The 14257-nt window shown below is 48.3% G+C and overlaps 1 protein-coding gene across 3 annotated transcripts in view; it reads right to left on the bottom strand.

The window, feature by feature from the left end:
- PLEKHG3 (pleckstrin homology and RhoGEF domain containing G3) overlaps positions 1-5957 on the bottom strand; it is a 41214-nt gene extending 35257 nt beyond the window's left edge. Inside the window, exon 1 of one of the 3 annotated variants that reach the window (XM_081290734.1) lies at positions 5824-5957. The gene's annotated coding sequence lies outside the window, so the exon portion shown is untranslated. Of the gene's footprint in view, positions 1-1815; positions 1887-5714 lie in introns of those variants that run through there. The other 2 variants (XM_081290735.1, XM_081290736.1) reach the window with 2 other exon arrangements.
- Positions 5958-14257: the final 8300 nt, after the last annotated feature.

Below are 14257 nucleotides of genomic sequence, written 5' to 3'. Positions count from 1 at the left end.
AGGAGGGTCACAAGTTCAAGGCCAGCCTCAGCAACTTAGCAAGACCCTGTCTCAAAATACAAAATAAAAGGGCCAGAGATGTAGCTCAGAGGTAGAGCGGTCCTAGGTTCAATCCCCAGTACCAGAGATGGGACAGAGGTAGAGGGAATCAAAGGGTCTGAGGAGGCTGGTGTGAATATCGCAGAAACTTGAGCCCTTGGGTGATGCAGGGCAATCTTGGCTATGTGTAGATAAGCAAGGCTGCTGGGTGGCTGCTAGGTGGTTAGGATTGAAAAGATGTTATAGGATATTATGGGACATATCTCCAAGACTATAAGCATACCTTGCTACCATTTCCAGTCCTACTTTCATGGTGGCAAACTCTGCAGCCTGGGAAGACAGGTTCCACAGACTCCAAATTCTCTCACACTTTCGTAGGCTTGAGGAATTTGGGCTGCCTGCCCCACGTTCATCACAGCTGACCACAGATTTACTTCTTAGAACCCTATATCCTGGCCACTTTCAGGCAGGAGTAGAACATTTGTGAAGAGCATGAACATTTCTTTAATTCCTGAGGTTTTGTCACACAGTAGCAATTTGCTCACTTGACAAGTATTTATTGAATTCCTACTATGCTACAGGTGCGGGGGGGGGGGGGGCGCGTACTGGTTGCCTTTGCCTCTCAGCAAACACTTGCCATCTATTGGCCAAGAGCCTCTGGTTTATGTACAGTCTCACACAACCCCAGGGGTACAGGATATGGTTTTTAAGACCTCCCAGTGCTTGCAAAACCCATCGCTCCTCTTGGGATTCTGTTACCTCATAAAACAGACTTCACTCTTCTTACAGCCCTCCCTCCCAGCTCACCCCAGACTAGCAATAATCAAAGCAAACACTATGTTTCACAGAAAGTCACATGCACAACCACCATGACGTCCACCAGAACCTGTTCAGGCTCTGAGTTCAGGCCCAGAATCCCCTCAACATGAAATAGAATAGTAATCTTCAAAACTCCAGAGCTTCAATCTGGACTCCCTCTCCAAAGGCCAGCCGAGAGAACTGTACAAACCCCACTCACCTTTTGATTGCATTCACAGGTGGCAACCAACAGCCCACCCAGGCTGGACCTGATCCCTGCCACTGCCTTCCTTTCCCTGGCACAGTGGAAAAAAGCTGGAGCAGATGAACCCACCAAGTCCAGGTTGCTCTCAGAGTGGGAATCAATATAAGCCAAGCCCAGTTCCTGCCCTCTGAGTGCTTCTAATCAAAATAAATCTAACGGAACTCTGCCCCAGCTGGGAAGGCCAGAGGGACTGCCAGCATGAATATTCTGCTGATCACAGCTTTGACCCTGCCCAGGTTTCCTTTCTCCTGATTTCAAGTCCCCCAATAACACACAAACTTGCTTAAGGGCATACAAGGCCCTCTCTCCAACTTCCTCTTCAGGAAGATTATATCTAGCTTTGCCCCAGTTGACAGACTCACAAAGTTCCTTCATCACGGGTCCTGCCTGGCTGCCCTGCGCATGTGCTGTAGGCCCTCAGAGGGAGTGGTCTGGCTGCTGACCACTTCCCTGGGCCTTGCCTGCCACCACAGTCTCTCATTTCCTGTGCCAGGGCTGGGCCCCCAGGAAACCACTCACCACAAAGTTTGACAACAGCATTTTAGATTACACCCTTTTGAGACCCATGGTTCCAACGGAGAGGGGAAGAGATTCATCAGTTGGGCTAGGTAGAAACAGTTGGGAGGCTGCCAGGCCTAACTCTTGAGTTCTCCCTGTGTTGGTCATTCTGCTAGTTTAAATTCTGGGGCATTGCTGCGTGCAGTGGCACATGCCTGGAATTCCAGCAACTTGGGAGGATGAGGCAGGAGGATTGCAAGTTCTAAGCCATTCTGGGCAACTCAGGGAAATCCTGTCTCAAAATAAAAAATAAAAAAAGGCTGGGGATGTAGCTCAGTAGGTAGAGGGATCTTGGTACCTTTAAAAAAAAAAAAAATTCTGGAATATGGTGGCCCATGCCTGTATTCAATCCCAGCTACTCCAGGAGGCTGAGGTGAGAGCATCAACTGAACCCAGGAGCTGGAGACTAGTCTGGGCAAAAGAAGGAGTCCCCATGTCAAAAAAGTAATTAGTCAATTAATTCTGACCACTCGTGAACACTTGTTGAAGGTGTTGGCAGGGCTGCCTAGCTGCCTAAGAGTCTCCATCAGAATCCTCTTGCCACCTCTGTGGGCTTTGCTGGCACAGCTCCCTCCACCCACCATCTGCCCCCCTCTCTCTCTACTCCTGTTCCCACTCCCAGCATAACGATCCATACAAGGTTAAGGGGAGGAGTGGCCAGCCTTGCAGCTGTGAAGCTAAGTGGGGAGGCCAGGGACAAAGGTGTGATTCATCAGCTGGTTGCAAGCAGGGGGAATTCCAGAGCAAGAAAGGGTCAGGGCTGCCCTGGGTCCCTATCTATCACAGGGGCAAGGGCCAGCACACATCTGGGAGTCCTGCATCCTCAACCATCTACAATCAAGGGTAGAGTAGGAAAGGCTCACTATTAGAAAAAAATCACTTAGGTTTTTGAATTCCAATCCCCCCTGCCCAGTACTTGAAATTAAAAACTCTCATCCAGAATCCTTCCCACTAGCACCAAAAACCATGCTACTCCTGCAGAATCTGGCGGATTTATTGGACACCTCTAAGCACTGAACACACGTTACCTCATTGTTCACTCTCACAATGCCACATGTGGTAGGTCTGATGACTCACTTCATTTTACAGGTGAGAAACACAGGTTCAAAGGAGTTTAGTGCCCAGTCAGCAGCTGTAAGGCTAGTGACTATCAAGCCAGGATCCGAACCCAGGTGTGTCCAACTCCACACTCTGCCCCTAAGTGCCACCAACCTGGATTCAAGGAAGGGAAATCAGAGCTGCAGGAAAAATACCTCCTCTGGGCATCAGCAAAAAAGTCCTTCCCTCAGGGCAACATTTCCTGACCATCTAAACTGTCATCTCACCCCATGACAATTCACATCTACCTTCCCTATCATAGTTTTCTGTTTATCACTAACACACCCTATATGTCTATTACCTGTCATTTATTGTCAGCTTCCACCACTAGATGTCAGTTCTGTGAGGTCAATGGTTGTTGACTACCGTTAATTTTGTTCACTGCTCTGTCCCTCACACCTAGCATTTATACATAGTAATTACTAAATAAATAATTGTTGAATGAATACATACAATAGAATTAAGAGGCACAAGCATAGGAAGAAGTGCATGATCTGATTTGTCCATGCAGGGAAAGAGCTGAGAACAGACAGTGAGGGAATCCATCCAGGGGTAAATTGGGGAGTCCCAAGGTGAGCCTGGCAAGAGGAAATGAGGGTCTGCCAGGTCCCCTGGGGGTTCCAGAAGAGACATGCTGCTGGAAGTTGTGACTTCTAGCTTCCAGCGCCCCAGCCTGAGGACTTCTGGTGGGATAGGAGGGCACCAAGCAGGGCTGGCTATAGGCCTCTGGAACAAAAGGCCTGTGGACATGCAGCTGGCCAAAGAGGCGGACAGAGCAGTGGCTTGGGCCTGAGGGGTGCCTGGGAGGGGGGAGGGTCACCGATAAGGAGCTGAAGACAGCCCTCAGTGCAGCTGCAAAGGCGACACCCTCCCATCACCCAGAGTCCACTCCACCACCAACACAACAAAGAACAGCTTCAGAATTAACCTTCCACATCCACAGCCACAGCTTGGGGCCAGAGCCTTCCTAGGTTCTGAGAGTGAGGTGGAAGTACTGGGCCAGCCATACATCTGGAAAACAGACCCTCTCACCCTGCAGCCCTGGTCATCCCTCAGGCCATGGCCTTTGGCCTGCTCTGGTGTAAACACAGTGACCCTGGGATAGCAGTGGATTTGGTAAGGCCAGTGTTTACTCTAGAGCTGAGATATTATAAGCCAGGGGATTAAACGTCCACCCTTGGCTCCTGGTGTCTACCGACTTTTGTGGCACACATGGGACCTATCCAGTAAAATGTAAAGCCCTGGAGGACCCCTCCCAACCACCATGCATCATTGTTTCTTTTTCTTCTTTCCACAGAGGCTTCATTTGATCCTTACCATAGCCACTATAAAGAAAAGCAGGCAAGTAACCCCACTTTATTCATGTGGAAACTATGAAAAGATAAGTGAATTGGCCAGGTCAGGTTGGACAAACAGACTCAAAAGTGAGGAAATCAGAGCTCTGGTCCCTACTGGGCCAACAGGGACCAAAGCTGAAATCACCTCACCTCTATGAGCCGTGCTGCCTTCCTGTGTAATTGGAGTAGGCTGATCTGAAGGACCTACAGCCCCAGCCACTGTACCAATCTTTGATGCTATGCAGTATAGCCAGGACTAAAACTCTGGCAAAATCTGAGGCGGACTCTCAGCCCAGGGCTCCTTCTACTCACCCTGCACCTTCTAGAAAAGGTAACATAAAAGCCCTGCAGCAACTCAAAGGAATCACTCCCTCAGCAGCAGGAACTTGGCCTGGGCTTTACTTCATCCCCACTGCCTGCCTCATCCTCAGGGAGCCAAGGGGACAACAGAGTCAACAGCAGGGGCATCAACAGCAGTTGTACAAAGGGGAAGGGAGCAGCCAGCCAGGTGTGAACCCAGAACCACAGGGAGGGGATGAGTTATAGAGAAATGGTTCACCTTCTTTGGCTCTTACCCCCTAGGTTTTCTGCTGGGGATATTTGGGGTTTAGTGGTGAAGGATCCTACTCCCAGTCCAGCAAAGAAGGGGCAGGAGAGGTGCTTCCCGGAGGCCAGGCAGCTAATGTGCTCGGCGGGAGCGCCCCCCTCTCCTCTGGACTGTCATTACTCTCCCTGCTTATTATTTCTTGAGCAAGGGCCATATGATAGGGCTGCGTGCAGAGGCACGGCTGAGGAGACTCTAGGAACCCCCAGGCAGAGCTCCTCAAGAAGTGATGCAGTCCGGGTTAATTTCTGGGGGCTTCAGAGCAGCGGACCAGCCCCTACATTTGCCAGGAGCGTGGCGCCCTAGGGGCCTCTAGAGTGAAACCCTTACACGCTCTCTACTCCACCCCCTCCCTGCCTAGACTCCCCACCCCCCAACCACTACATTTCGAGCTCCGTGTTTCCTTTTATTTCCAAAGTCGCTCTAAAGAATAAAAGCAGCTGCCTAAACAACTTGTTTAAAATTCCAAGCTTGCACGCCTTATCCTGAGATCCCAAACCAAAGGGCTGAGAGTGAGCTGCAAATGACCAAATTGACTGCGGGAATGGGCGAGGGCCGGCAAGTCAGCGGCAGCCAGAGGCTCTGTACTTTCAACTCCCCAACACCCAGTTTCTGGCACCTACTCCAATCCCTCTTGGACAGGGAGCTGGGTGGGATTCCCAAGAGCGAACACCGTGTGGCACCAACCCGGAACAAGCTGCGGGCACCTTGTGGGCTCACGGGACCAAAGGCTCGAGTCCTTCCCCAGAAAGGTCCGCAGCCCGAGGCAAGGACCGGCCCAGGGAGACCCAGCGCGCAAGGGAGCTGCCGGGCGCCGCTCACCGGCTTTCCGGATTTCAAATTGAACCCCCGCGGAGCCGCCCGGAGCCTTGGCTCCTTTTGCTTCCGGGGTGGGTGTAAAAAGATAGAAAATGTCTCCTCGAACGACCCTCCCAAGGTCTAGCCGTCGTCTGGAAGGGTTGCCCCGGAAAGAACCAGCACAGCCCTGGGCCCTCCCGGTAGCCCAAGTCCTCACCTCGCCGGGGGCCGGCACGAGGAGTGCAGGAACCCAGCCTGACTCCGGGCATTGCCACTTCCGACGACTACACGGGCAAAGGGAGAGGAGAGAACCCAGGGGCGCTTACCGAGCGGTCGCCGCCCCTCTGGCTCAGGTCGCTCTTGGCGCTCTGGGCTGTCCAGGTGGCGCCAGGACGCGAGCGCGAGTTTGAAAGTCGCTCTCGGAAGGGGCTGAGGCTGCTGGCTGCTCCCGCCCACTGCCAGAGGGTCGGCGGTCCCGGACACGGCCAGCTGCGAGCTCGGCCTCTGGGGATCCCAGTCCGCGCGCGGCTTCCCAGAGCCCGGCAGGAAGTCGGGGCCGAGCGGAGCCCGGGCTGCGGCGGGCGGGAGGGAGGGAGTGAGGGAGGAGCGGACCAGGAATTTTTCCAGTGGGTGGAGACTGGGGCCCGCGGCTGGAATCCAGCAAATTGGCAGCTGGGCGGGGGTCGGGGGAACCTTCACTCGGACTTGTGCTGAAGGATACCGCGGCGGCGCGGCTCCCGCCTGGCTAATGAATAACGCGCGCAGGTGGGGCCAGCGCGGCCGCACGGTGCTGCTCCCACGATCGCCAGCCCTTCCCAGGCAGCCTAGATGCTCTAAAATACCTGGACGGGATCACACTAATGTCACAGACCTGTCATCAGCGCCTTTCGAGACATCCCCAATACACGGACAGGGAACTTGAGGCTCAGCAAAGGGGGCTTTCTGCAGCGAGGCGCCGGTCGGGATGGCACGTGGAGGTCCAGATCCAACTGGAGCAGGTCACCTCGGTTGTTGTGAGTCAGAAAGGCTAGGGTCGAATTCCTCACCCAAACTAAGTCTCCGTGACCCTTTACAGATGTAAACACAAACTTCAGAGAAGCTGATAACTTGGAGCAGGGGCTCCATACGGGACTGTTAAGGGGGAAACACGATGCAGAAACCTGGGTGATAAGAGAGGATCCCAGTTTTGAAAAAAACAAAAACAGAAACTTCCGTCTTTGGGTCTGTAAAGGGTCTTGTTCGCTGGGAAAGGTACACACCTGTAAGCTGAGGAGGGAGGAGTGAAGGTAGGAACAGACAGGTCGGGTTTTGAGCAAGATTAAAAATCTAAAAACCTGTAATAATTCATCAATAACGATCCTGGAATAAAGATGGTGTCCCAACACAAACCCGGGAGAGAGGAGCCTAGGGTGGGACCCCGGAAGAGGATCGACTCCCACTGGTTAGACGCTACCATCGATTCCTTGGGAAGAGGGATGGCACACTGATCTCAGAACCACTGGGTATATCTGATATCCAGGCGTAGAAAGTGTGTATGGTAAACGGTTTATAGAGTTCTTTTAAAAAACACAACTTCCCCGCCCCGTTCCCGAGGGGGGGGGGAAGGCTGCTCTGGGCAAAAGCAACTCCAGGTGATTTACAGAGAGGGGCGGGGCGGGGCGGCGCGGAGGAAATGGCTTTCAGGTGACTTTGAAACCGGATCCTGGCTGAGGGTGGGGTGAAGGCTACCCGCGTCCGCTCTCCTGACTGCGGGAGGCCCTCGGCCTGGCGGGCCCTTAAAGCGGGGACCACATTCCTCAGGGAGGGCGTGTCTAGTCTAGGCCCGCAGAGCTGCAAAGGTGACAGCTTGAGATTGCAGAAGGGGCGCCGGGGATATACTTCCGCCTCGACTCCCCTGGACGCAGGCGGCCAGACTCCAGGGGTCAGGCCATCCTCAGGATTTCACCTTTCTTTTTTTCCGCTTTCCTTTCTGATCACCTGAATCTTACCAGCCCCTTCCTGCCCACCTTAAATTCCAACTTTCAAAGTTGCCCCCTGGCTAAACTCAGCCAAGGCAGTTAACAGAGAACCCTTACTTGCTTGGGGCCTGTTTACAAACACTGTCTCCTTGGATCTTCAAAGCCGCCTTGGGACAAAGGAGTAGACTTTTCTCCATTTTGTAGATAGGATACTGAGCCTCAGAGAGATGGAGCAGCTTGGCCAAGATCATCTACATGACCACCCTCAAGCCCACTCTGTCAAGAGCCCAGGTGGGTCCAACATTTGAATGCTTACTATGTGTTAGCCATATTCTAAACGCTTTACAAGAACAATTGTAAACTGAGAGAAACTGAGGGAAGGCCATCTAGCTTGTGGGTGGCAGACCTGGGAGTCACCATAGGGGAAGAACTTGGCTGTACATCACCACCACCTCTGCTTTCTGACACTTGTTACATTCAATTCAGCACTTGATTATAATGTCTTGCATTGTTTCTAATTGTTTTGATTTATATCACCCGTTTCCTGGAAAGATCATAATCTCCCTATGGCCGAAATCATGTAGGAAGCACTTGGTAAAGCTATGCTGAAGTCAGACAAAATAATTTGAAGAGTTTGTGAGAAATCACACAATCTCACCTCCAAGAATAAAAATCTAGATTTGGGCCCTGGGTTACCAGTTGCAGCCCCTCCACAGTTTTGAGCCTCTCTCCTTCCTTTCCAGTTCTTGCTTCAGTCATCTCACCCTGCTATTAAATCATTTATTATTATAATAATACCTTGAATCTCAGTAATGCCTTTAATCTTAGATCTCAAAGTATACTAACAAATACAGATTAATTCATCTTCACAGTACCCCCTCCCATGGGGAAATAGAGGTGTTCTCCCCACTTTATGAGTGAGAAAACCAAAACACCCAAGAGTTAAGATGACTCACTATGGAAACCAGTGGCAGAGTTTCTTTCTCATCTCTTCCCCTCCTCCTTCCTAACTCTAGGCTGCCAACACTTGCATGAAAATTTCAAATCCCAGAGACAAAGGCCATTGAGTTTTCACAATAAAGGACATTTCCAAACTGTCATTTCAGCTGCTCTATTGTGGTAGACCTCAGGAGAGGGAGGGGATATAAACACAGAGAAGGTCCCCAAGGGCTCTGTTCCCTGGCTCCCAGAAAGAGCTGTGGTTTGCTGAGATGAAGGAATAAAACCCCAAGCATGGAAGAAATCCTCCTTGAAGGTGACCCACAAAACCCTATTAAGCTCTGAAAAGAGTGCCCTCCAGAGTTCCAAGTTGCATTTTAGCAATGTTTCTCGAAGCATAAGCCACATGCAACAGAAGAAAAGGAAAATAGATAAATTGGACATCGTCAAACATTAAAAGTTGTTTTGTTTTGTTTATTTTTGGTAAGCTACATCCCCAGTCCTTTTTATTTTTTATTGTGAGACATGGTCTCTCTAAGTTGCCAGAGTCACACCAAGTTGCTTAGACTGGTCTCAACCTTGTGATCCTCCTGCCTCAGATTCCCAAATTGCTGAGATTACAGGCCTGCACCACCATACGTGGCAAACTTTATAACTTTTATGATTCAAAGAACATCAAGAAAATGAAAAGACAAACCAAACAATGAGAAAAAGGATTGCTAATATTTCAGGAACTTATTGTAACACATAAAGAACCCCTGTAACTCAAAAAGGCAAGTAATCCAATTTTAAAACAGGCAAAATATTTCAATAGATATTTCTCAAAGACATACAAATGGCCAATAAGCACAAGAACATATACCCAACATCATTAGTCCTTAAGGAAATGCAAATTTAAAGTACAATAAAATACTACTTCAAGCCCCACAGGATGCCTATAAGCAAAAATATATAATAACAAGTGGTGGTGAGGATGTGGAGAAATTGGAGCCCTTTTGTGCTGCTGGTGGAAATGTAAAATAGTGCAGCTATTTTGGAAAACAGTCTGGCAATTCCTCAAAAGGTTATAAAGATTTGCTGCATGACCTCACAATTCCAGTCCTATATACTCGGAGAAATGAAAACACCTGTCTAAACAAGAGCATGTACACAAATATTCAGAGCAGCATTATTCATAATAGCCCCAAAGTAGAAACAACCCAAATGTCTATCAGCTGATGAGTAAACAAAATGTGGTATATCAGGACATAGAGAAAATGGGGAAAAGTCCACTCCCATGTTGGAATATTTATTCAACCGTAAAAAGGAATGAAATATTGATTCCTGGATGAACTTAAAAATATTATGCTAAGTGACAAAACCTAGACACAAAGGACCAAATATTGTATAATTCCATTTATATGAAATGTCCAGAATAGGCAAGCCTATACAGATGGGAAGTAGATTAGTGTTTGCCTAGGGTGGGGGTGGAGTTGGGGGAGGTTGGAGGGAATAGGGAGTATCTGCAAACAAGTCAGGTTTCTGTTTTAGCAGTGATACAAATGTCCTAAAATATTGTGATGGTTGCATGACTCTGAATATACTAAAAGGCACTGAATTGATTTTGTGTTTGTTTTGTTTTGGTTGCTGGGATTGCACCCAAGGCCTCAGCATGCTAAGTATGTGCTCCATCACCAATACCTCAACCTGAATTGTACATTTCAGTATGCGGGCGAGGGATACTGGGGATCAAACCCAGGACCTTGTGCATGTAAAGTGCTCTACCACAAAGTTATATTCCCATCCCATTTTTTAAATTTTATTTTGAGACGGGGTCTTGTTAAATTGCCCAGGATGGCCTCAAACTTTCAATCCTCTTGTCTCAGCCTCTGGAGTGGTTGGAATTACAGGAGTGCATTACCATGTCCAGCTGAATTGCACATTTTAAATGGGTGAAATATGTCTCAATAAAGCTATTATTTAAAAAAAAAAAAAAAAAAACAGGTGTGAGCTAATTACCTGATCCAGTTACTGGGGCTGCCAGTAATCAGAATCTATCAGGATCTTAGACCCTTCAGTGGGCCTGGTCTGACCCAATTCTCTGCATTTCAGCAGGGCATGCTATATGAAGAATCAGAGAATCACTGTAATGCAATGCCTTATAACACTCAGCCATTCAAAGCCTCTGGGCCCCAGGCTTCCTGAAACAAGTCAAAAGGAAGGTTTGTAATTAACTCTGAGAGGGTAGTGGCCTCCAGGAATGGGGCTCCCCTTCTTCAAGTTCTTTATTTATAGCTTTGTCTGGACTTCTTAATGTCAGGGAAAAAAATGACATCAGAAAGGGGAAGAAACAGTGGGAGAAGGAAGGTGACTTCTTCCCTCCCTTACCAGGTTCAGCTTGCAACTACTGCTATGGGGCGCTCTAGAGGAAATGAGCTGTTTGTTTGAGTTTGTGTCTACAACAAAAGCGTTTGCCAATCACTTGTGGTTTTTCAAGAACCAGGGAGCCCCGTGTGAACCATTTCTGGAGATCACTTATGTTCACCTTCCTTATCAGTAGATAAAGGGGCCTAGTCAGCACTTACAACACCTGAGACCGGCAGTTGGCACTGAGACAGCCTTTGATACTCTAGGGTTGATTTATACACAAGCTTGCTGTTCTTTTCCTGACTTCTGGCCTTTGGGCTGTTTTTCTATCTGCATCTCCATGTACAAACAAGCCTTACCCTGCTTCATGCTAAAGTAAGAGATTTTCTAGAGCTGGATGTCATGGTGTACACCTTTCATCTCAGCAACGAGGGAGGCTCAGGCAGGAGGATTACAAGTTCAAGGCCAGCCTGGGCAACCTAAAATAAAGAATAAAAATAAATCAAAATAGCTGGGCACAGTGGCACACACCTGTAATCGCAGCAGTTCTGGAGACTGAAGCAGGAGGATTGCAAGTTCAAAGCCAGTGTCAGCAACTTAATGAGGCCCTAAGCAACTTAAACCTTGTCTCAAAATTTAAAAAAAATAAATAAAGGGCTAGGGATGTGGCTCAGTGGTTAAGCATCTCTGGTTTAATCCCTGATACCAAAAAGAAGAAAAAGAAGGGCTGGGATGTGGCTCAGTGGTAGAGCATTTGCCTAGCATGTCTAAGGCCTTGGGTTCAAACCCCAGCATATACAACAAAAGATGTTTTCTAGGGTGGGTATGTCCTTACAAGGTGAAATGTGTTTTGGTTTGTTTGGTGGACTTCATGGATCCATGTTGTTAAATATTGCAGGAAGATTTTCCTTCTACATGAACTTTGCAGGCCTGGGTATTCACAAGAATCACTGAAAAGTTCCTGGCTCAGAATTGATGCAGATCCTGGGAATCTACACTCTCAATAGGCAAGTGACCCAGAGGCAAAAGAGATAGATCTATCTTCTACTGTGTCTTTTCTCCTTCTGATGCTTCCTTTTCTTCTTCCTCCCCTGAAATACAGAGAACCCGAAAGAAAAACCCTGTAATTCCTCCCAGAGCTCCAAAGATAAAAGGGCACTGCTTACAAGGCTTTCTGATGTTAGAATAATTCTGGCTATTATATTTAATCAGATGTCAGAGTTCCACCTTTATTCATGTGAAATGCTTAATCTTCTACCTCGGTGACAAGCAGGGCAGGGCACATCTTCCAAGCACTACACTGTAACCTTCAGAAAACAAACTAATAAGAGCTTAATTAGCAGATAATTGCCTAGTTGCTTGCAGATGGAAGCAGATCGAGGTAGTGATGGTAATTGTGGTTGTTGATGTTTCCTCTTGGGCAAGGGCCTATGAGTTCCCATCCCTGGCTTTTCTGTCTTCTGGAAGAGGACAGGGCAGGAACCCAAGAGGCCTAGGAACCCAAGAGGCATAGCCCTTGCATTGGTTTCTGTGTCAGACTGCACAGGAAGAATGGATTGGTTATAACCAGAATTAGGGCAATGGGACCCAAACCATTGATTTCCTAAGTCATTAGCAACTCCTCCAGGAGAAAGGAGCCCCCAGCCCAGGCATGGATGGTAACTTTTCTCTTACCTGAGCGATGATGGGACTCATGGAGCCCACACAGTTCCATCCTATTCCTAGCTGTCAGGCATTCCCATCAAAACCTCCAATTCCTTCATGCCCCTGGCCCAATCTCTTTGTCACTCTCCTGTAACTTCTTAGGCTTTGAGGGTTTCCAGGATCTCTTCCCATCCTAAAAATCTTGGATTCTTGCCATCTTAAAGGAACCCAAACTGGATCTTTCAGCTTACAATAATCTCTCTCATTCTTTGCTTCCAAGCTTATCTAGGGAGAAAAGTCTAGCTTTATAACTTCTCATTCTGGAACCCAAACACCCTTATCCCAGGCCCATGGCTGTCATAGGCCTTCCAGGGATATTGAGGGTGACATTGTGCCAGGAACTGTGCTAAGTGCTTCCTAAGCACTCCCATTCCACCATCACAACACCTCTGAGACTGGTATTAGTTCTTTCTCACTTTATGGATGAGAACACTGAGGCTTGGAGAAGTCAAGTCACACATCCCAGGGCAGAGCCCAGCCCCCTCTGCCGCTTAAATCTGTGCTCTTAGCCACCATTCTACCATGGAAATATCCCACCCAAGCTTCTGAGGAGCCAGATGCTAAGCCCAAATAGAGGAAGTGAGAGTAGCTTAAACAAACTGAACCCAAGAAAAGAAATGCCCCTATTCACTGGGCACAGAGGTGCACACCTATAATCCCAGAGACTCAGGAGTCTGAAGCAGGGGTATGGCAAGTTGGAGACCAGCCTCAGCAATTTAGCGAGACTTTGTCTCAAAATAAAAAATAAGGGGGGCTTGGGGTATAGCTCAGTTGGTAGAGTACCTGCCTAGCATTCACAAGGCTCTAGTTTCAATCCCCAGCACCACCAAAAAAAAAAAAAAAAGAAAGAAAAGAAAAAGAACTGGGGATGTAGCTCTGTGTCCCTGGGTTTAATCCTCAGTACTGTGAAAAACAACAAGAAAAAAGAAATGTCCCCTTTCTTCTCTGCCTAACCACAGATTTGAATTACCTTAAAACTCACCAGAAAGCCTTCTAGGCTCACAAGTGAATTACAAACTTATTCCAGAGACTGGTAAATGAGTGACAGAAATTGAAGAAAGAATGTGTTCAGGGCCATAAAGCTGAGAAGAGGGGAAAAAAACGTAAGTCTCTAAATGCTTGTGACGTCTCGAGCTAGATGGCTATAAAAGGTGAAGCAAGCCCTGCGCCTGACAGCCACAGACTTTTAAACACTAGTCACAGTTCTGTGGCCTCATAGTCTTGCTGCTGGAAATCAGAGAACATCCTGTCCTACACTTCTGGGGGACAAAGCAGAGTTTTACCAAGTGTGGCTGAATGGAGTTGGCCTCCTGCCCCTGCAGACCTGATGTGGACAGGAACCCTGAAATTGTCTCCAGAACCTTCCTTAGCCCCAGCTGCCCTGCTAGCCACCCCTCCTCACAGAGGATCTTGCTGTTCCTATGACAACACTGGCCCCTCTCATGCTCCCCCTCCCTGCCTTCAAGTGGCCCAGTAGAGAGGTGCCTTTGGGAGCACAGAGGACTTTGCAGACTCTTTGGAAGCAAGGTGGTCCAGAGCACAGACTCTAGAGTCAACAGAGCAGAATGCTGGCTCCGCATTCTTAAGCAAACCATTTAACCTCTCATGCCTCAGTTTTAAATGAGCAAATATCTATAACTAAGCACAGTTCCTAGCTCATAGAAAGGACTGACTTATTTTTATTTCAGCTCTAAGTGCTAGGTTCCCAAGCCCCACCTAATATCCTAGTTTCCTTAATGCCACATCAAGTCAGAGAATCTTACAACTAGAAGAAACTCAGAAGTCATCTAATAAAACTATTTTTCTCTATATG

Source organism: Spermophilus citellus (genome assembly GCF_964194105.1).
Source record: "Spermophilus citellus genome assembly, chromosome: 4".
Classification (NCBI taxonomy): Eukaryota; Metazoa; Chordata; class Mammalia; order Rodentia; family Sciuridae; genus Spermophilus; species Spermophilus citellus.
The sequence above is the reverse complement of the archived record's forward strand: the minus strand, read 5'-3'. Positions and strand labels throughout refer to the sequence as shown.